Source organism: Euprymna scolopes, chromosome 3, assembly GCF_053919585.1.
Source record: "Euprymna scolopes isolate OS-2025 chromosome 3, ASM5391958v1, whole genome shotgun sequence".
Taxonomy (NCBI): Eukaryota; Metazoa; Mollusca; class Cephalopoda; order Sepiida; family Sepiolidae; genus Euprymna; species Euprymna scolopes.
In genome coordinates, this window is record NC_136484.1 from 176,423,731 (window position 1) to 176,447,110 (window position 23,380).

Here is a 23,380-nt window from a genome sequence, read left to right on the forward strand (position 1 = left end):
TCAGATATGCTCTTAAAGATAGTAACCCCACTGTTGTCGGGGCGATAGAGGGCACATGTAAATGCAGTGGTGTAAGCTAGTGCAACCCCGAAGCAAATATAAGGAAAATTAGGGTATTCGCTGGAGATATCCCTAGCATATGTAAAGCCATCTTTGATGTAGGTACATATTCCATGCGCATGGTGATTTCGGGGGTCAGATTTAGATGTTAAGTTAGAGTATCCTTTAATTATGATTTTGTCCAGAGAAGTGGTTGGCCCTATTCCAGTTTCAGTTAGAAAGAATTTGTCCAGATTCGTCTCCTGCAATTGTGTTTCAATCTCTGGAAGGTTTGAACGTAGACCACTGATGTTGGAGAAGGAGATCTTGTAGTAGGGTCTAGGTTGGAGAATGGGGCTGTTGCATGATTGTTGGATAGTGGGGGGGTTGTTGATTGCCCATTATTTACTACACTGTTGTAGATTTTCCAGGAGTCGCGGGTTCCTAATTTCTGTGTTTAGATGCGTTTTTTGGTGGTTTCAGTAAATTCTCCCTTAGCTGTCGCTATTACTTTCTTACAGTTACTTCTGGCTTCTATATACTTCTGTCTGTTTGAACTGGACTTATGTCGGTTAAATCTGCGGTACGCATGCTGCCTTTGCGCGATGGCGGCTGCACAAGTAGAAGTAAAACATTGGGAAGAGTGGGGCTTGCTATAAAATTTCCGTGTGGGAACATGAACTTAAATTTCTGTTTTGCACCATTGAGTTGTCTTATTTTCGCACTGTCCAATAGGAAGTCAAACGATGTTTTGCCATGGGGCGTCCCTGATGGGATCCCTGATGGCTTCCCAGTCAGTCGTTTTATAATATCTCGTTGTCTTTAGCAGTGGCTCTTCAGTTTTGGCTCTAAAGTTTAGGGTTATCTCAACTATTACCACTGCATGATCGGCGGTACGAAGTGGGTTGTAGGCATTAGTTACACAGTCATGGGAACTATGGTCAGAAACAGATCTAGAAGTGGTGCGTGTTGTTCCTGCTGGTCTGTAACCGTAACAAAGGAATGAGATATAGAGAAGTTATATGTATAACTATATTAATATAACGTAAAATGCGCACCCACTTCATGGCTTCTGCTTTCTTTGGAGGAAAACTTACAATGAACATAATTTATCGTATAATGAGCACCCACACGTTGACCCCCCCACACAACGAAAATTCTGTATTTACATATGGGGAGAGGGTGAAGTTATGGTTGTAATTTAACTAGTATTATGAAAAAAAAAACATGTGTTCGAAATTCTATTTAAGAAAAAAAAGAGGTTTGCCATTTGTTTTTAAGTCGATTGTCTCACCCTTCGCTCCCCAAATGTAAACAAATAATTTAGGTGTCAGCAGCAGTCTATCATTTGAAATTAAGATGGCGCCGCATCTAATCCTTCGATCAAATGTTTCATAAAATTTGATTTTCTTAAAAAAAAACACAAACTACTTGATCGATTTATGTAAATTTTGGAATATGACATCTTCGTGCGGTGACAAGTACATACATCAGAAAGATTTTAAAAGTTTTTTCTTGAAAAAAAATTAGGCCCAGTTAAAGACAAGCACCCATTTGTCCAATTAATACTCTTAATATATAATGTTTCGGCCGTAAATTCCCAAAGTAATTATCATATGCCGAGGAATGGGTAAACGTACTGAGTGATTAGTGAACTAATAAATAACCAATGATACAGGGGTCAATATCATCTTATGGTAAAGGACCATAAAAAAAAACAAGTATGTCGATGTGATATTTTTTATTGGATTATAAAGCATGACGGACAAACGAAAACCACCACCTTAGAAAATTAGGAGGTGAATTATATGAGTTGTGACATGAGTAGTTGAACGAGGCAGACAACGTACTGATTCATATCGCGGTTGGGGGTGTGGTACACATTTCTCATAACCTTATCCAGCAGAACTATCAACCAAGTGCAAATATTACCCCTCTCGCTCTCTGTTTTTCCTTCGGCAAAATGTAAGTTCTTACATGTAATTTTATACATTCGGCCTTTTGTAATATTATGTTTTGTTGACTAGAAATATGTTGAGTTTATAATGAGGCTATACAAACGGAGGAAACATATACTCTTTCGTTCAACGCAACATTGTCGGAGTCAAAAATTATCGTACACGTTATCTAAAAGAACACACCCTGATAAAAAAATGCTAACATCGCCAAGATTTTCCTTGCATTTTTCTTCTAAGATATATATATATAGGAGTTCATTAAGTGAAAATTTCGTAGTCACTTGACAATTACAAAACTGAATATAGATCAGCATATCTGAATCATAGAATTGTCTCTTAAAGTTATTTATAAGGTGTTCAATTTGTTCCATTATATATAACTGATGTGATTTGTTCCATTATATATAACTGATGTGAATAAAATGTAATACATCCCACACAACTGATGAGAAATACCGCCTTCGTTTTACAAATGGATCTTAACTTATGAAGGTGGATGGGTCATTCAATAACACGTTTAATAAGATCGTTAAATTGATGATGATTGGCATATTGAGGAGATTGGAAAATCAGATGAATCGACTTTTTACCATTTAAAAAAAAATGATAGAACAATTATAATTTATTTGCGATTCCGATACAATTCCTAATTCTGTTCAAGATTCTGATTAATCGTCCAAACATCACTTAAACATAATAATTGTCAAAGGGGGTGATCTAAATATATTGGATTATCTTATGCATGACAACAGGAGATAGATTTTAATATATCTTCCATACATAAAACGTTTTAGAAAAAAATATGCCTTTTTACAGAATGCGAAGCAATTTTTGTCGCTGTAGCTAGAATAATTCCGATGCGAGTATTCTACAGGTGTGACCACAGATTGGAATATAGACGCGGGCCTACGATAAATTAATCGATTAGAGAGCGTAACTACGAAATCGAAAATAATGTAATATTTTGGAAGCATTTTTAAAATAAACGCGTGTCTCATTCTCTAAGTATCACTCTGTTAGAGAGTGATTTAATGAGATTAACTTATAATACCAATAACAACGTGTTTAAGTTTCACTCAAACGTTTTGCATAGGTTAAAAAAAAAAACACCGATTTATTATTTTAGGAGCTGTTTGCACTATATGTGCACTGCTAAAATAACTTGTTAGCTGAGGGTTACCTCTATTAGAAAATTCCATACTCCAATCAACAACGTCTATGTATATGTTGAACTAATTTTTTGTGATTACATCATATTCCCGTAACGAATAATTTTATCAGTTGATATCTGTATCTCGTGTTTAGGTATTTTTATTGTTAACGCGCATATCTATTATTGAAAACATATTTATTTTTATTTATCTAAAATTCTGTCTTATTATTGTTTATAGAATTTAGTTTAAGTTAAATTCCTTAAACGTAATCTAACCATATTTGTCCCTGAATTGGATTTTTTTTCTTTAAAACAGATCTTACTCTATGCACACAATAGTAATGGTAACAATCTTTCGCCCAGCTAATTCAGTAATAGACTGCATGTGCTCATAGTTAACAAAATGAGTGAAGTGCCAACCAAGATATCGAGCTAAACTTTTGCAATAAGCAGTTGTCAATGTCGGTGCATTATTACGCTGTGTCATTCGCAATAAGAAACTTATTTGAGAGAATTTACGTATTTCACACTCAGCGCGAAAAACAACGTCCTTCGTCGTCGTTCGATTTCTATTTAGTATACCGTTTGACCTGTTGTCCTTTCGTAGAAACTTTATGCAATTTGCTTTTCATTTCAATTTAGAAACGATTCTGTTTTAGAAATGAGATTTTATGCACCCGGTATTACCCTGACAAACTTCACACTAGCTGATTAACTCATAATTGACGTAACAATAAGATCAATTATTAAACAGCCTGTGAAGTCCGCTATCATATGTCACCTCCAAAAGTATAATGGGCACACGAAGCACATGCAAGCAACAGCCAGGTCGTATTATGTTTCAAAAACAAAGCTAAACATACCTCCTAATATATGTGTATTAGTTCAAAATGATTTATGAAATAAATTTACTTATTCTGGTTGGTTAAATAAAAACACATTTAATTAAAATTATTCTGTTCAACTAATGAAAAAATTATATAAAGATAAAATTATATAAGAAGGAAAACCTTAGCCACTAACTCTCCTCCAAAACTAGACTTGGCTTTTCATGCAATTACGCAGTGTCAGAGAAACTTGTTGAAATGATAAAACACGAGTATTCGGGAATTTTAGTTCTGAAATGATTTCCTATAATTTAACACACGTTCATTATCTTCGGGTCGAGCTAGTGTTTTTTTCTATGGGAGATAAATCATTTGAATTAATTTTGCGTTGGAGGCATCTAATGTCATAGGTCACGACATGTGAAAGTGTACCATGTAGATTCAAGGGTACAGATAGTGATAGTTTTATTATTTGCCCCAAAATGTAAGACTGCCCTTGCAATAGAGATTTTTACGTTAGATATGCAAATGAAACTGATAGCCCACTTTAAATACTGAACAAATGATTTCCTTATATCAGTATGCTACAGTGTCTAAATTGAGTGTTCACCTTTAAATAAAAAAAATCTATAAACTACTCTAATGAAGTAGATAAAATTAGCGTAGATTAAACAAGCGTAGATAACATACTTACAATATTGATTCTATTGTTACAAAATAACAACTGTGATTCATTTGTGTTAATAACTCACCGAAAGGAAAATCTGTAGAAGATTAAAACCTGCGACAAAATACTTCTAGAATAAACCAATATTATTGTGTAAGTTTGGCATTTTTTTATATAACGCGAATGTAAAAATTGAGTTACAGTTTGTGAAATGTTTAAGTTCCAAGCAAGATAAGGATTATACATATTTATTCGTGTTTTTAGTAAACTGACTAGGAAAAATTAGAAATGGCTATACAATCAATTTTCTAACAAAATAATATAATAACATTTTATTATATACACGCACGGTTTACGTGAATGAAGAAGCTTTCAAATACGAGAATTTTGGCAACGAATCGAGGTGTATGGATTAATCCGTTTCAGTACAGAAAAGCGAAATACATGAATAAAATAAAATTAAATTAGAATAAAAAATAACCCACTAATGAGAAAATACGCCATTCAGAGGAACTGATTACATTATTCGATATGTTTATAACTGAGAATCGTAAGTCCAGAATGAGAATTGTTATCTGAATACTCAGCCTTTACGTGTATACTGTATTTTTGTATCTATTCTTATATTCGTGTATTCCACGATTACACGATTACACGATTATATTCACCCTGAATAGCCGAATTTATATTTAAGATGTAGAAAATGTGTAATATACTGTCATTATTGCATAAAGTAAAATGATACAATTACGGTACGCAAAACTACTGAGAAAGTAATTCGGCGTCTTTAAGTTAAGTAGTAGACAGATGGAACAGAGCAAAAAAAAAAAAAAAAAAGACTTTGATGTGAGATTTGTTAATATTGTGAAACACGTATTAAGATAATTAGTTGAAAAATTAATCTGGTATTGTGAACAGTTATTTTCCTGTAAAAACTGAAGTTTCATGAGAAATTAATATTATTTATTATGATGAGACTTGTATAATTACACTAACAGAATATTTGTACTCTAGAATGTACTTTTTTACATTATAATCACATTTTTAATGCACCTTTTCACAGAATTCAATGATGGATATCTGTTTCCACAGCATTTCTCTGAAAGTAGTTGTTTATTTAGAATATCAAACCGTCAATATCTGCAACATTCGGATAATAGCTTTTAGGTTATAAGTGCATTATATTAGTCATCATACCAGTGCAAATTGACATGCGACTTATCTATCAGAACGGAATAAAAACAGGGGCATTGCATATGAAAAACCTCTCCTTTATATCACTGTTCAAAGTAAAATGACCTCTCAATTCATTGTACAAAAGCAAAAACCAGGTAATATATATACTCTAGACTCTAAATGAAATTATTTTAGCATGATTTTGTAAGCCATTTTTTATTTTATGTGTATATGAACATTTCAAGTAAGTTTGAGTTAAAACGAATTGAAGATAAAATTATGAACTATAAATTTCTTAAATATTGACACAAAATATTATATGTTAATTTTTAATTTATCAAAACAGAATTACACCATGACAAATATGTCATGCATTCTGTATTCTATTAAGTGATTATATGTCATCGCTGTCGGATATAACCTTCTAAAGATTTATCTTAATCCATATGTAGTTGAAACTTGTATAATCATTTTTTAATATTTTTATAAAATCAATGTTTCCTAAATATATACAAAAGACTATAATCATTACACTTAAGTTTTTGATAAATACCAACAAGCATATATTTATATTCATATATATATATATATATATATATATATTCATATATTCATATATGTGTGAAAATATGTGCACATATGTTTGTAAATACGTATGCATATGTGTGTTTGTATATATGTTTATATATGTTTATCTAAGAGGTTATAGATATTAGTCCTGAATTGAAGAGTGTTTATCAGCAGAGTTCAAGGTGTTTCCATATTTATATTTTCTTTTATGCCTGCAACCGGATATAATTCTGCTTTTAAGTTCACGATATTTAATTTATCTGTGACCTCTGTGTTGCCGAGAAGGAAGCATTTTGAACCTAGGTTGTACGATCTACGCTTTCTAAATATTTTCCATTTTCAGGAGAAAGAAATGGCATTTCCTTTTAAGTGTCTTACTATGTTATAGTGGGTAGCTTTTGCATTAGGCGTCGCGCTAGAGAACGACTGCAATTGGTTAGATATTTCAGTTTTTCTCGGGAAACAGGACTGCACTGCGTATGTATGTATTTTTTGGTTCGGGTTAGGTATATTCGATGGCATACTATGTATGGGGGGGGTTAGATTAGTTCAGGTGCTCCGAGGATCGTTGAACCATGCGCGATTTAGTTAAGTCTGTTTCTACCGGTTGTTGGGTAAATGCGTCATTATTTATTCAATTATTAGTATCCTCGTTTAGGGATATTATTTACCACTATTATTGTACCTATTTACTATGCCTCCCCACGGGACAGAGTTAGACACCAGGGTCGTTTTTTAACGTGGAGAAACTATTATTGTTGTGTGGATCGGAGAAAATGCTATCTTTTCTAATTCTTTTGGGAAGAATTTGTTATTTTTCTGAGTACCTGTTGATTTTTTATGTTGCTTATAGTAATCAGGATTTAGTATTATTGGATTTTCATGTATATTAACATATGACATGTCATAGGTAATCATGCTTGGGATGCTAGGATGTTTTCCCAATTATGTTATTGTCAACTATTCTGCCACTGTACTCTTTGGTAGCCAATACAGTTTTGTAAAATTTCGAGTTTTCTTCGAATATGCCATAGTTGACAGATTGGTTGAATATTCCGTTCGAGACTGAGTCTGGGAGTGCTTTAATGACGATGGGGGAGTTTATGGACATAGTTTAATGATAGATAGGGCTTAGTGTAAAGAGCGTGTGATCATTTATTAAGGTTTATTGTTCCGTATTTAAAGTTTGCTGTATTTTTTTTATTTCCTATTGTCATACTTAGGCCACAGCTAATAAAATTTATTTTAATTGAATAATGATTTTACTATATAGCTTGGGTCTTGCTCTAGTGTATTATAGAGCGCCGTCTCTATATAGGTCTCCTTATAGATCGCTATTCTTAAATCTACACTTAAGTTGATTAAAGTTGGGCCAAATCAGTACTCATCAAGAAATCGAAGTAATCTGCGGTGTCTTTTCTTGTAGAAAGTTTATCAAATTGTATTAGTGTTCTTCTATTATGCTGATTTCTAATTCAGAGAGGTCGTAATTGATTTTGACTAGTATGTGTGCATTGTTTAATAGGATAGGTGAGGTATAGTTATTTATGTAAGATGTTGGAAACTTTAATTTAAATTTGTTTTTTTTTTTTTTAGATTTAGGAACCATTCTATAACATTGTGTGAAGATTTCAGTGGGAGGAGCTTATTTTCTCATTTATAGCGGGGAAGATTCTGCCTAGGACATTTGCACTTATTTCGCCTAAGAAATTGTTGAGGATACTAACAATAAACGATCCCTGCGAATGCTATGAGGGGCGTGCAATAAGTAATGCCCCTGACCCACTTTCAGTTGACTGATCTATCTGAAATTTTGCATGTGCATATCTCGACGGGTTATGTGCCAAGTTACAGTTCTAAACATCTTGTGGTTTCTGTTTTACAGGTGTTTGAACTGAGTCAGGTGTGAAATAGAGCCTTTTGAATGTCGAGCAATGATCCGGTTTTTATATTTGAAAGGACGCACATAGCAGTAGACTTTTGATAAAATGAAAGAAACTCATGGCATTAATGCCCCATCATATGACCTTCTAAAACGCTGGCATCTTGAATTCAAAAATGGCCGGAAGTCTGTGGAAACAGCTCCCAGACCTGGTCGCCCCCCTTCTGCCATTGATGAGACATCTTTCCGTCAAGTTGAGGCTGCCATTTTGGAATATCGGCGCATTACTATTCGCTAAATAGGCCAAGATGTCAAGATTAGTACAGGGCTTTTGGAAACTATCACTCATAATTGTATAAGCATAAGGTTCTGTCAGGCGGATAGCCAGATTGCTCACACGATTCCAGAAACAAGAACGCGTCGAGTGCTCGAGGATGAATTTAGAGATGTGCCAAGAAGATGAGTAAAAGTTTTTCAAAAGACTGATTACACAGGATAAAACCTGGGTCTATCACTATGATCCCGAGACAAAACCCCAGTCAATGCAGTGGAAGCACTTGGACTCATCACCTCCAAAGAAGGCAAGGGTGCAGCCCTCCGCTGGCAAGGTCATACTCACAGTCTTCTGGGGCCAGGACGGAGTAGTGATAACAGATTTCCTGGCAAAGGTACCACAATTACAGGAGCCTATTATGGTTCACTTTTGAGGAAAGTAAGGAAAACTATCAAAATCAAGAGGTGGGGCAAGATCAGCAACGATACCCTCCTCCTGGAGGACAACGCTCCGGTTCACAACTCGCATGTCGCCTGATCAGAAGCACGAGCGTCTGGTAATGAAATCCTCCCTCATTCTCCTGACCTTGCACCCTTTGACTTTCACCTCTTCCCAACCATCAAGTTGTTTTTGAAAGGAAAGCGTTTTCCAGATTATGCAGCCTTGATTTCTGAAGTCACGCTGTGGTTGGAGGACCAACCTGGGGTGTTCTACAAAAACGGTCTCCAGAGCTGCATCAAACGATGAGAGAAATGCATAACTCTGGATGGTTCCTATGTAGAGAATGATTAATAACTGCGCCAAGTTTCGTTGCTCTACTCCCATGTGAAGTGGGTCAGGGGCATTACTTATTGCACGTCCCTAGTAGTACAGATTCCTGAATCTAACTTGTTTGTTTGTATTTTATTGGTGTGTATACTAATAAAATAAGGAACGGAGATAGCTGATATCATGAAGCGTCGATTTATCCATTATGATGTCAGTGATTATTAAAGTAGAGATAGAAAGGGAGAAAACGTAGGGAGAAAAGATAGTGCAAGAATGAAAGCAATGGATGACGGAGGAAATTGAATTTGATAGCAATGGGGACAGATAAAATATATTTTAAACAAGTACTTATCCACCGTGTTTAGGATACTGTATATATTTTATTTTTTTACATCACGTGTAACTATCAACGGATGACCGTCTAGTTTTAAATTTCAAACGATCTCATATATTATAAATTGTTTACTTTTTTTTAAAAGTAAGACGAGATCCGGTTCGTGAGATTGTTTCTTTGGAAATAACTGGATTCAAAACAAGAACACCTAGTTCTACACTCGGTGTTGTTACTCAATAAGCCATTCTACAGCCCAGCAATGAAAATAGAGATATATATGCAGCATGTTAATTTTAAATTTAAATTCGCACTGCAATAGATAAAAGGTAATAATATTTTTAGTAAGTGTTTAAATAAAACCAGCAAAATAATTAATGATAAACATCTAATAAAGTAGTGAACGAATGCTAAATGCTAAGTACGTATACCGTTCACATTACTGATTTGGTATTTTAAGACTTATTAAACATTACGTAGTTTAGGGCAACATTATCAAGTATATGTTAATGCAATCTATTAAACTATAAATAAGTCTGATATTCTAATTAGTATGAAATTTGAGTCTAGTCTCCCTGAAATGTGTAGAGTTTGAGCAGGCGGAATGGGAGTATACATCCTGTTCACTTAATTAATGGGAAAATATAAGAAAGTCGAAACTGATTTTTGAAAAATTCAAAAGAAAAGATAAACAGGTAAACTAATAAGTGTAAAAATGATGAAAAACTTTAATTAATAAACTCTGACAATATAATTCCAAATTCCTAGATATACAAACTAAGTTCAACATATACAGCATTTCTACAATTAATTAAGTAAATCATGTATTGCCCCCCCCCCGTAAATGCACAGTGAACGAGATATTAAAAAAATGACTAAGTTCAGCATTAGCCCCACATCACAGGAAACCTATGAAAGACCCCAGGGGACATGAAATCCTGGTTAAAATGAACAAAAGGTGCAGTTTTAGGTCTTACCATATGTAAGTTTGAGTTCTGCACCGTGCAAAAAGAGAAATGACTGTCTATCATTTGCCACCCAACCCCCACCCCATTTAGACCGAAAACTCCACAAGGCTTGAACATAGAAATATTTGAGTTCAGCACCATGCCAAATTTGCTAAATTGACATACACAGAACATTTGGGACAAATATGGTAAAATAGTCCGCCAAAAGAGTGTTTTATTAGGCCTAAAAGAGCCCCTGGGGCAGACCCAAGAGTTATCGCGAAGTATAGACAAACAAATTCATATTAAAATCAGTTAGTTACAACTTTTCAGAAATGTTTACAAAATTCCAAGGCATCAATCTTTTTTGATAAGCACAAAATTCTTAATTTTAGCCATTTTAACCAAAAATTAATCTCTAGAGGAGAAAACGGAGTTTTACCGAAAAATCTGTTCTGTTCGCTTTTTACTCATATCATGTTTAACGTTTGTGCAAAATTTAAAATAATCCCAAGGCGTAGTTATTTCGAAAAGTGCGGACAGACGAACGGACGATAAAACAATTCCGTCTTTGAAGTTATAATTAATTCCTACTGTACATGCAGGCATATGTGTGTGCGTATGTCGGAGTGAATACAGTATCTGTGTAATTTATGTATTCTAAAAAGAGATGTAATCATGTGTGTATATAACACTATGTAAAAATAAAATAAAATAACAAAAATATTTCAATGTTTAATAACTGGCAAATGCTCGCCTGTGAAAATACGCTCTCATTTAAATTTCTGTTTAATGTAAAGAGTGATTTGAAATAAAAACGTATAACAGCAAAATAAGTTTAATTTACAAAGATTTGGTTTGTATTTAAGAATAAATGTGGATATTTATAATTTAAATCAAGATTCCAGTATATGGCCCTGCAGCTCGCGCATTTATGGCATGATGTATGGGTCAATTTTTCAATCTCTAAACACTTAGTTGGGTTGTATTTCAGCAAGAACCTTTCGAATATTATCTTCCAATTATTCTATTATGTCTGGTTTGTAACGGTAAATATGCGACATTAAATAACCCAAAATAAATTTATCTAATTGCACAAATTACTGACCAGTTACATGCTCTTTTCGCTAATTTATTCCTTCACTACTTTCGTTCATCACAAAATAAACAATAACCCCCGAGATACAGCATTAAAGATTAGTAAAAAAATACAGTCCGTATATAATACACAAATATATAATAAAACAACATTGTAAACACCATCGTAAGGCGGGACCAATACTGTAACCAAAGTCCGGGAAAACATCGTATTTCCCAATGTAACCTAAAAACCGTATCCCGGAGTCAATGTATCCCGGGGTTCTACTATGTTTGTACAAGGGACAAACATTGCTCGGGTGACCATCTCTTCATGATGAATTGCCAAACCCAGCTGAACTTAAATAATTGGATAATTAGAAAATCTGCAATTAAACTTTACAGAATAGACAATTTAAGTTTCCCCGCCCCTAAAATCACCCTGTACATTTAAGACGCATGCAAAAATTATTGACGTTACAGACTACTGATTATTTAAATATAGTGATAAAAATTCCATATATTAATATTGCCTGCTTGAAATTGAGCGAATAAAGAGGTTGCAATTCACATCTCTTTTTAACCATTTTCACTCCTAACAAAGTGTATTTCTAGTTAGAATGTAAGATCCAACTATTTTGAACTATGTCTAACACAGGTCCGTGGAGAGTTGAGCAGTGAGATACCCGTTCACATTGCAGTTCCACTTCTGTAAATTAGTAACAATAAGGGAAACACGATCTTAAGTAAAGCGGTCTGAAGAAAAAAAAACTTGTAGAGTATAAAGCTTTTCGGCATCTAACGATCTCAACAGTGACTGCGTGGAATTTTTCTGCTCGATAGATTATTCTGGTTTATACACATCCCAAGATTTTAAGAAATAAAACTCATAAATACATTAATGTTTCAGCAATTTCAAATCTAATAATATTTTATAATAGTAGATATCAGGTCTATTAAGTAATTTCTAGCGAATACGAATATTTAAGAATAATTCATCCATTATGAACTTAATAAACAATTTATCAGCAAAAATGATATATAGAAACTGAGCACAAATCAAAGGGAATTTTCGTAATTTGATGACACATACAAGACATCACTTTAATAGGATCTAAGTTTTACTTGCGATAGTGAAAAAAATATTCTAAGTTTTAATCCAATTTCATATGAACTAAAATTTGACTTTGAAATGTTACTTAGTATTTCTACATATTATAGGGCATGTATTTTGCTTTATAAAATTAGCCATGTCATGGACATGATTCAATGTTTAAATAAAATTACAATTAAAATAGAAAAAAGGTTTCATAACGGGTACAAGTCGTGTGAAAATATTCATTCATTTAAAGTACGGTGTAATGTATGTTTTATACGTGCACAAGTTATATACCAAACCCCATAGATAAATATGTCGAGTCTTCATTCAAAATGTGACTTCATATAAATATGTCAAGTTTTAATTCAAAATATGACTTCATATAAATATGTCAAGTCTTAATTCAAAATATGACTTCATATAAATATGTCAAGTCTTAATTCAAAATATGACTTCATATAAATATGTCAAGTCTTAATTCAAAATATGAGTACATATAAATATGTCAAGTCTTAATTCAAAATATGACTTCATATAAATATGTCAAGTCTTAATTCAAAATATGACTTCATATAAATATGTCAAGTCTTAATTCAAAATATGACTTCATATAGATATGTCAAGTATTAATTAATTCAAAATGAGACTTCATGTAAATGTGTCAAGTCTTAATTCAAAATATGGCTTCATATAAATATGTAAAGGCTTAATTCAATATGTAACTTCATATAAATATGTCAAGTCTAAATACAAATTATGACGTCATATAAATAAGTAAAGACTTAATTCAAAATATGACTTCATCTTGCATGTTAACTAATAAAATGAACAAATATCCTTTTAATATTTTCCCAAGTTTTCTAAGAAATTTGAATTATAAATCTATTAGTTTTCAAAGAAAAATAAAATAATTTTTAATTAATAAGACATTTTAAATTTACATTTATTTCGGCTTATGTACTATAACGGTTTTTAAAACGTGAACATTTCAGCTAAAAACTCTGGTACGTACTTACCTGTTATTTCGAACTTTGGAAAAATTCGAAATGATCGTAAATAATAAACAAAAAGATGTGTTAGATGTATTTGACGAGGGAAAATCGTAAAGACTATCAGTCTGATATTCTCTTAATAATCAATCACAGATTTTAAGCAAAGTAAGCAAAAAAGACAGTTTGTAAAATGTGTGGGACTCCTAAAGGGGGTAGAGATTTATTTGCTGCCCACCTCAGCAAAATGTTGCACAAGGCCAGAAAGTGGGGGTCCAGCAGGCTCCCCTAAATTGCAAAAATTGCCTGAGTAACCCCCTTGGCATATACCCCGGTCGGGGCCCCTCAGGCAGTAAGCGATAAATTTAATCCACCGGAAAGCCTGGTGGCAAGGCCTTGAAGGGTGGACCTCCTATGTATTACTCAGGCGGTGTACCTCAGTCCGACAGGTGCTGGACCGGTTCCCGACCCCTCACCTGTCGGGCTGAGTGTCAAGTGACGAATCCTTGACGAGTACTACTACCCTGTCTCCCTGCAGCCGAATCCGCTAAGAGACCTTCCCCATCAGACAAGTGATGGAAGTATGTTTCGAATGGATTAGCCAATCATGTTCATAGCCACCGGTTGTACTAAACAGCCAATGGAAACCTTTCAAAATTATTATAAAAATTGTCGAATTTTGGATTCAATCAGTTCGCCGTTAACTACGCCACGGACTGCATTTGATTATTGGCCGCCATCTTGGTTACTGCCAATTATTGATCTGAACTACGCCGCCATCTTTGTTAACGCAGTTTTTCCTACAGAATATTGCACAAAACTTGTCAATATTAAAGCATACCATAAAACTCAATAAATCGATGAGTGCTAGTTTTGCTTCTGATTATTGTTTTACTGGATCACTTTACATAATTTTTGAATTTATACAACTTTTCTCATGACACGTAAACCATAGTAGTGTTTTATCGTTAAATATATTTGACCGAAAACCTATACACTGGAAGAGCATATTTATTTTAAGTTTATTCCAAGTGAAGTAAAGTCACATGTAAACAAATAAAAGATGTTGGCAGATGTTGCTCAGTTTTCTTTCGCTCTCGTCTATATAAATGTTTCTAAGTCTTCGACCAGATAGGTAAGTATGGAGAGTGTCAATATAAGTGCAGCGTAAATTACAAATAATATATGATTGCACGAGAGAGGAAACACCAGAGAAAAAACAAAATATTTGAATATTTTACTCCGTTGCATTCACACGGTGATGCGACAATGCGATTGAAGTCAACCATGATCAAGGGAGAATTCACTGACTCATGTAAACGTTCCCATTGAAATTTCGTTTTATTTCATGTATAGGTTTATTTGCTTATATATTCGTTGGTTAATCGGGGAGAAAAACATTGCCGGTCGCCAAAATGCTCGACTGGCGATGAACTAAAAGTGCGGAACGACGTCACTTTGCTGACGCCGACGAAATCTAAACTGTTTTGTTTACCGTAAAAAACGTAATTATTATTTTTTCTTTGAAAACAAAGAAAGCGACTATTAATGCGACAGTGTTTATAATTTATGTTTATATAATTGTATGTATCGTTTAGTTGTGCTGGAAAAGAGGCGACTACATGCACACATTTTCTTACTAAGACTGTCACACGCACACTCATATATATATAAATATATATATATAAATATATATATATATATACACACGCATATATATATATAAAGAGAGAGGCAGAGAGAGAGAGAGAGAAAGAGAGAGAGAAAGAGTGAGAATAAAGGGCAAGAAATTATATTCCAAAATTCATGATGTTTACAATTTTATAATTACTTTAATTCAGTTAAAGGAATAAATCATAAGATGGTTAACATCATCAATTTTGGAATATAATTTTTTGTCATTTATTCTATATATTGTCCTGTAATTACTTTGAGCTTCTTAAATAAGGATTGATATATATTATAAGAAAATATATTTCTACAGATATATATATATATATATATATATAAATATATTATAAAAATAGATGCATATATATATATATATATATATATATCTATGCTTTATTTTCAATTTTTAGAGACAATAAATACAACATATTAAAGAACCAAGAAAGGTGATGTATTGAGGAATAGTTTACATATTCTGAAATTCTGATTGGCATTATTTAATATTCAACAAAACAAAAAAAATCAATCAGATAAAAAAGAAAAAGCTATTGCTACTTTGAATATTTTATTCTTGGAGAAGTTACTTACTAATGGATTAATAGTCTAGTATATCCTACTATTTAAACAATATGAACCATAAGTACATAAGGCTTCATCACTTTTCGACGGGTATTACATAAATACTGCCAAAAGGATAATAATATAAAACATTAATAGGCCGCCCCGCGTTGCAAAATAGTAAAGTAAGCTTACATATATCATAATTTATGCAAACATTGTATTTATTATTATAGAGCGAAGTCTCTACCAAATATTACATTGTAGAAATATATATATACATATATATATATATATAAATAAGATATACGGATCTAATTTAAATTCAATAACAAAAATTATATTGAGTTTATTTTATGTGACGTACATTCATTTGTACTTAAAACAAAACATTGAAAATGTTATATCAATATCATTAATTGCTAGATGAAAGATAATGTTTTTAAATTACAACGAATTGCACATTACATAAAATAAATCCAAGGTAATTTTTTATTCAATTTAAATATACTTTTTATACCTTACTTTGAATTAAAATAGAAACAGTGAACATTGCAAATAAAAAAATTTCAAAATGAATAGTGTACCTTTATTTCTAAAGCCTATAGTAAAAACATTTTGCTTCACATTTTTCATGCCTTGGGTGAAATGCTTTTCTAACTTGTATCTTATTTTTTTTAAGATTATATTTTAAACCTCTCCTTCTCCCTATTTCGGTTTGTATTTCTCACACCACAACTCATTTTTTCAACCCGCTCTGTTTAAGTGTGTATTTCCTCTCACCGCAGAACTCATTTTTTTAAACCTCCTCTTTGTAATACAGGTCTGAATAAAGAGAAAATCTGATTTTTTTAAACACAAACTTTAAAATAACTTTTGGATTATTATTTTTAAAACTTCTTTCACAATAGAAAATCTTTAACGTTTAATAAGGAACATATTTCATATAGGTTTCATTAACAAATATTCAGTACATATCGTGAAAAAGAAATGTATAACTAATTACGCTCAATAGTAGTCCTTGCCAGCAGAAGTCTTTGTTGTTGTTGTTGTTGTTGTTATTATTATTATTATTATTATTATTATTATTATTATTATTATTATTATTTAACACATTTTGTGTCCTGCTCTTTCGCGCGAAGGCTAATAACTGGTTACGGTAAATAGTAGTCCTCGCGAGCGAAAGTCTTTGTTATTTTTATTCTATTAGTATTATTATTATTTAAAACATTTGGTGTCCTGCTATTTCGCGCGAGGACTAATGTTATTTATTATTATTATTATTATTATTATTATTATTATTATTATTATTATTATTATTATTATTATTATTATTATTATTATTATTGAAACAAATCCAGGCATTATTTAATAATTCACAAAAAATTGTTAAAAATAACTTTGTCTTTTCATCTCTTTTAACGCAGGCATCTTTCTATGTTTGAACTTATGAACCACTTTTGTGCCTTTTTCTTTTTTCTCTCTCCATATATATATATATATACATACATATTTGTATATGCATGTATATATGCATATATACACTCATATATATGCATATAAATATATACATATATACATGTATATACACATATATATACACATTACATATATATATATATATACCTATATATACCTATATATATATACATAATTATATATATATATACTTATATATACACACACACACATATATATATAGAGAGAGAGAAAGAGATAGAGAAAGAGAGAGATAAAGAGATAATAAATATAATATAAAAATATTACAAAACATTCAAACAAAATAATACGAATGTGATTTTCATTTTGCATGTGCTCATGTTTCGACCAAATTTCAAACTATTATTATAGATCAGCTTCTCAGCTATATTATGAAATAATTCAATTTGCGTTAAGTAATGCAAAATTATGATTAATTTTCTCGTGTTCAAACTCGAAAAATATATAAGGAAGAGACCGACACTTTTTACGACATTTTTCCATAGAAACCACGTCGCTTTAGCCACTACTACTGCTAGTAATGAACTGATTTCGAGGAATGAGAAGTAACACGTAAAACAAAGAATATAAACATGAAAGGCAGATCATTGTGGCGATTTAATTGAAAGCAGATGAGTTCTGTACATTGCTATTACATATTATTTTTACACGGTGATCACCACTTATCAAGGCATGGAAGCCACTCAGGGATAAGGGTTATTGCAAGTACATTACGTTAGTGTGGAGATTTAATGAAGTGTTTACTTAAAGGGGCGGTTCATTAGGAATTTTTTTACGTTGGACTTGAAAACATCGAGGTTGTAGTCAGGTGGGAAGCAGGGATACGGAACAGAGTTCGACAGGCGCGCAGTTCTAGGAAATAAACTTTGTGTTTTTAGGGGCATAATAATAAGACTGAAATTAAGCAAAGAACAATCCAAATTATTGGAAGCCTGGAAAAATCATGGATTACAATGGAAAAATGCGACCATGAAAAGCAATGTGGTTAAGCTTAAACACGGAAAATTAAAGGACTAGTTGGTAAAGAAAAGGAAAATATATTCTAGTAAAAATATAACAAATTTAAATCTTAAAATATTGCAGAATAAATAATTTTTTTTAAAATTCAGTTTATAATATTATCTAATCAATTCTTAATGTTGCAATATATAAAGTTATGAATTCATCATATATTTTACTAGAATATCTTGTCTTTTTCTTTTCCAGTTTAAGCATGTAGCTGAAAACACTATCAATAATTCCCCCCACTTTTTATATGTGCCTAAATTTAAACGTATATTATTCTATGAACAAAGCTTCTTTCTTAGGACTGCACCCCCGTGGAACTGTCTTCCATTTTCCTACTTTACAGTTGACTACAGCATGGTTGTCTTCAAGTCCAATGTAAACAATTTCTTGATAAGCCGTTCCCCTTAACTTAACAAATTTACTGAATTTCCATTACTGACAATTACTATATTGTCCAATTGATTACTTTACACGCTTTAACCCTCATCCTCGAGACGCATTGGCCTTGATGAGTTGTGATGACTATGTAAAAAAAAAAAATTACACTGGGTATCCAAACATCTGACTTGGCGTCGTTATATTAACTTGTTCTTGCTGGCGTCGTTATATTAACCTGTTCTTAGAGTTGTACTTATTTTATTAATACGGAATATATAATGTGTTCATTCGATAAAAAGAAATATGAAATAATTTAAGTTAAACAATAAGTGCTTTTTGAGGTTAAATCAATTAAAAGTAAATATCCCAAATTATGTTAGGCAGTAAGCACACAAAATAAAATCATTCGTAAGTGTACGATAGACGACGAACTGCAGTGAGTATATGTCTGTTTTACAGCAAATGTATATAAAAGTAATACCAGTGTAAAATAATCGTAAAGTTATACCGATCTGTTTAGAGTCTGTCGATTTACATTCTCTACGGTTGTAATATTTGTAGAGTAAAATCGTTTGCGGCCTTATAAATCGTATTCACCGATATAAATATATAAACACTCGAATATTTTCACTTTGTCGTCAGAAATGGATGTTATTCGAAATCTAGAAGATAAAGGTTAAATCCAAATAAAATGTTTAAATTTGGCCTGCGTTCTTGCTTATATATATATATATATATATATATATATATATATATATATATATATATATATATACACACATACATATACATATATACATACATATACATACATATTTTATTTTGTGTACAGAAAAGTGTTAGATAGGAGGAGTTATCGGTACCGTCTGTTTCAAGCTCGATAATTAGGACCGTTTAAGATACCCATTTCAAGCTCTCTTCAGACAATACTCATCTCTGATCTGACTTTTCCTATCTAACACCTTTCTGTACAAAAAATACAAAATATAAATACGCTCTTATTTTCGGATTTTCCTTTTAATTGCGCACTCTGTTGGATTTCTCCCCCCCCCAAAAAAAAACTAATCATATATATATATATATATATATATATATATATATATATATTTATTTATATATATATACATATATATATATTGCTCCATTAAGATAGATATTTTGCAACAGTTGTATCAGTTTACGAAGTTTTCTGAAACACCATCCACCTCCCGCAGGTTACGCATCTGCTTAAATAAAAACACTTATGCTGTACAGTCAGATTGTCGTTTTTTTTTTTTCGTTCTATTGATCAATCCAAAGTCAATCTTTTCGTTTGTGATTAAGTATGAGCTATAATAATATTTTATGTTGTATTTTGTATTAAATATAAAAGAATCAAAATTATTTAGATAAAGAAAAATATATGGGTTAAAGTTTGTTTATTTGCCATATTCATAAAAATGCATTATTTCCTCTGTTGCCATGTACATTTTGACTGGGAATCGTTACATTACTTTCTGTGCAAGAACTCCTAAAACAACTTTTACATCATTTAACATTTTTATTTCATCATACTAGTTACGGGAAGTAAATTACTTTTTCTGATTTTTGTTTACATAAACACTTTCATCAAGGATGTGTTTCGTAGGTTTGAGAATTTGTTTGGAATAAATGTAATAATATTTCATATGTTGTGGAAATTTTGTATTAGGTTCTCTAATTGAACAGTGTGACAAATTACTTTTGGGAATCTGGTATTATATTCATATAAAAATTTTAGTGGCAGGAAAAAATAAAGACGAGTTTAGCCATAAGATACATGCATATTAATATATCTATCAATATATCTATCTATCTATATATCTATATATATATATATATGTGTGTGTGTGTGTGTGTGTGTGTGTGTGTGTGTGCTCTTCTTTTATCTCTGACTATTCTTTCTTTTTATTATTTTGTTATCACTTATTAATCTCTCTAGTAAGAAAGGAGTTGCGTGCTAAGGTCGCCATTCCACGTTGTTATTCAATCACTAGAGCATAATTCAAAGGCTCCTTATCCTTATTTCACGATCAGCGGCGGTGATAGGCACCGCTGACCTCCCGCGTGCTTACCGTGTCAATCCACCCGTCATGTGAACTCGAAGTACCCTCAATATCTAGTCAATCCCAAGCGGAAAAAACTCTACCCACAATATTCAAAAGGTAATGTGTTATTTACGATCGTGGCACTTGATTAAAATCTGCCCTCATAAATTTATTTTTTATCTTGATAAGAAAGATCACTTGTGCATTTGTCAGTTTATTAGATTTTCGTATGATGACAAAGCTTTTAAACATTTGCATGTATAAATATGTACACTAATACGATAGTTTATATATATATATATATATATATATATATATATATATATATATATATATATATATATATATATATATATATATATATATATATGGGAGGTGAATGTACAACATAACGGTAAGAAGCGCTGACTACTGCCTAAGCTGTCTAGTTTCATTCTTCGTTTCAGGTCGTTGCTAGTGTGGTCGCACTTATCAGCTGTGATACAATGAAACAGTACTGTGTGTGGATGACTATAATTGCTTCTTATCTTGGGTTTAACCTATTGGGGAGCAAAATAACAAACTGCCCCTAGTGCAAGAAAAAATACAGCTTACGCATATTGGTAATGTCAACATATTTCAATTTAGCATAACAGTCTCAGCAGCATCCAAATAACATAACGGCAAGAAGCGCTGATTACAGCCTAGGCGGTCTAGTTTCAATACTAGCTTGAGGTAGTTGCTGGTATAACCACGATGAGTAGCTGTGATACAGCGAACCACTAATGTGTGTGGATGACTATATATATATATATATATAAATATATATATATATATATATATATCGGTTTCAATCTTCGCCATATTTAATCAAGTTCACTGGAGAGAAAGCAAAAGTGACAAAACATGGGGCCTCTCCAAGGCAGGAGCCAATCAGTTTAATTTATACTAGACGGGGATCATGCGTTGATGATGAAAAAAGAGAATGTGGTTTTAGATGCATTAAAAGAGTCCACCTCTTTTCCTTTGAACCGAGTTTTCGCTAGTAATTTTTTTTTTAAATGTGTCGACCGAAAGATAATTTGATAGGGTTTTATTCTACCTCACTGTTTATTTAGACTTTTTTTAAAAGTCTACCCTGTGTCTTTACAGCGTTAAAATTACGCGAAGGAGAACATATTTTTGAAATGCATTTTAGTTTCTGTCTGTTATCACTCGTTATCATCTTTAAGAATAATTGTTAGAACGATAACAAAATACCTCAACAATGTATAATAATTATAGCACTGCGTCCAGTATATATATATATATATATATATATATATATATATATATATATATATATATATATATATATATATATATGTAGTATCGGGCATAATATAAGGAACGAAATAAAAAACATTACAATTATTCATGTATATTTAAAAAATTAGGGCATGGATTTTTCTGAAATACTCAGAATAAACAAATAGAACCAATGTGTATAAACTAGTATTAAAAATAAATAAAATTACGATTCAATATTGAGAAATATTTTAGTTTTAAATTATAGCTGTGGATTTATCTTGGTCAAAAGTTAAGGAACCAAATAGAAACTTCATGTTTTTTTTAATGCAAATGTTTTAAAAAATAAATTCATTCAATATTTAGTGAACATCCTATATTCTTTATGACCTCACTGCATCTTCGACCACAAGACTGGATTAGTTTCTTGCAAAACTTCGGAATGTAACTTTTCCAACTCTTCCTTCAATAAATCCCACAAATGATTTTGATTTTGGGGATTCCTCGTCTGTGCTCTTTCTGCAATCATTTTCCAAACATTTTCTATCGGATTCAGATCCGGAATCTGCGCTGGCCAGTCCATTACTCTTATTTCTTCTTCCTCGAGTTAACTTATCACTTTTTTAGCTTTATGGCAAGGGGCGTTATCTTGCATAAAAATGTTTGGCTGATTAGATGAAAGGCGTAAGCTCTCAATGACATATTGTTGAAAGAGCTACTTATAGGTCTCCGTATTAACCCTACCATAGATTCGAACTAGAGGGCTAACTCCTTCCGAGGATATCATACCCCACACCATTATACTTCCCCCTCCGAATTTAAGTGTATTTTTAACACATTGGGAGGATAATCGTTCACCTGCTTTACGCCGAACATGCTTCTTTCCATCAGATCCAAACAAATTGAACTTGGATTCATCGTTGGTGAACCTTAGCCCATTGTGCATCAGTCTAGACGACATGCTCATGGGCAAACTTCAAACGGCTATTTTTGCCCTTCTTGGAGATCAAGGGTAGATACTGGCACCCTGGCATGCAATCCGGCAGCTTCTAACCGTCGAGAAACAGTTTTTCCAGATATATTTTGTCTAGTCTGTTCATTAAAATCACGAGAAATTGATGTTGAAGATTTGAATCGGTCACTAAGAGCCTGCCTTACCAATCCTATCTTCTCTTT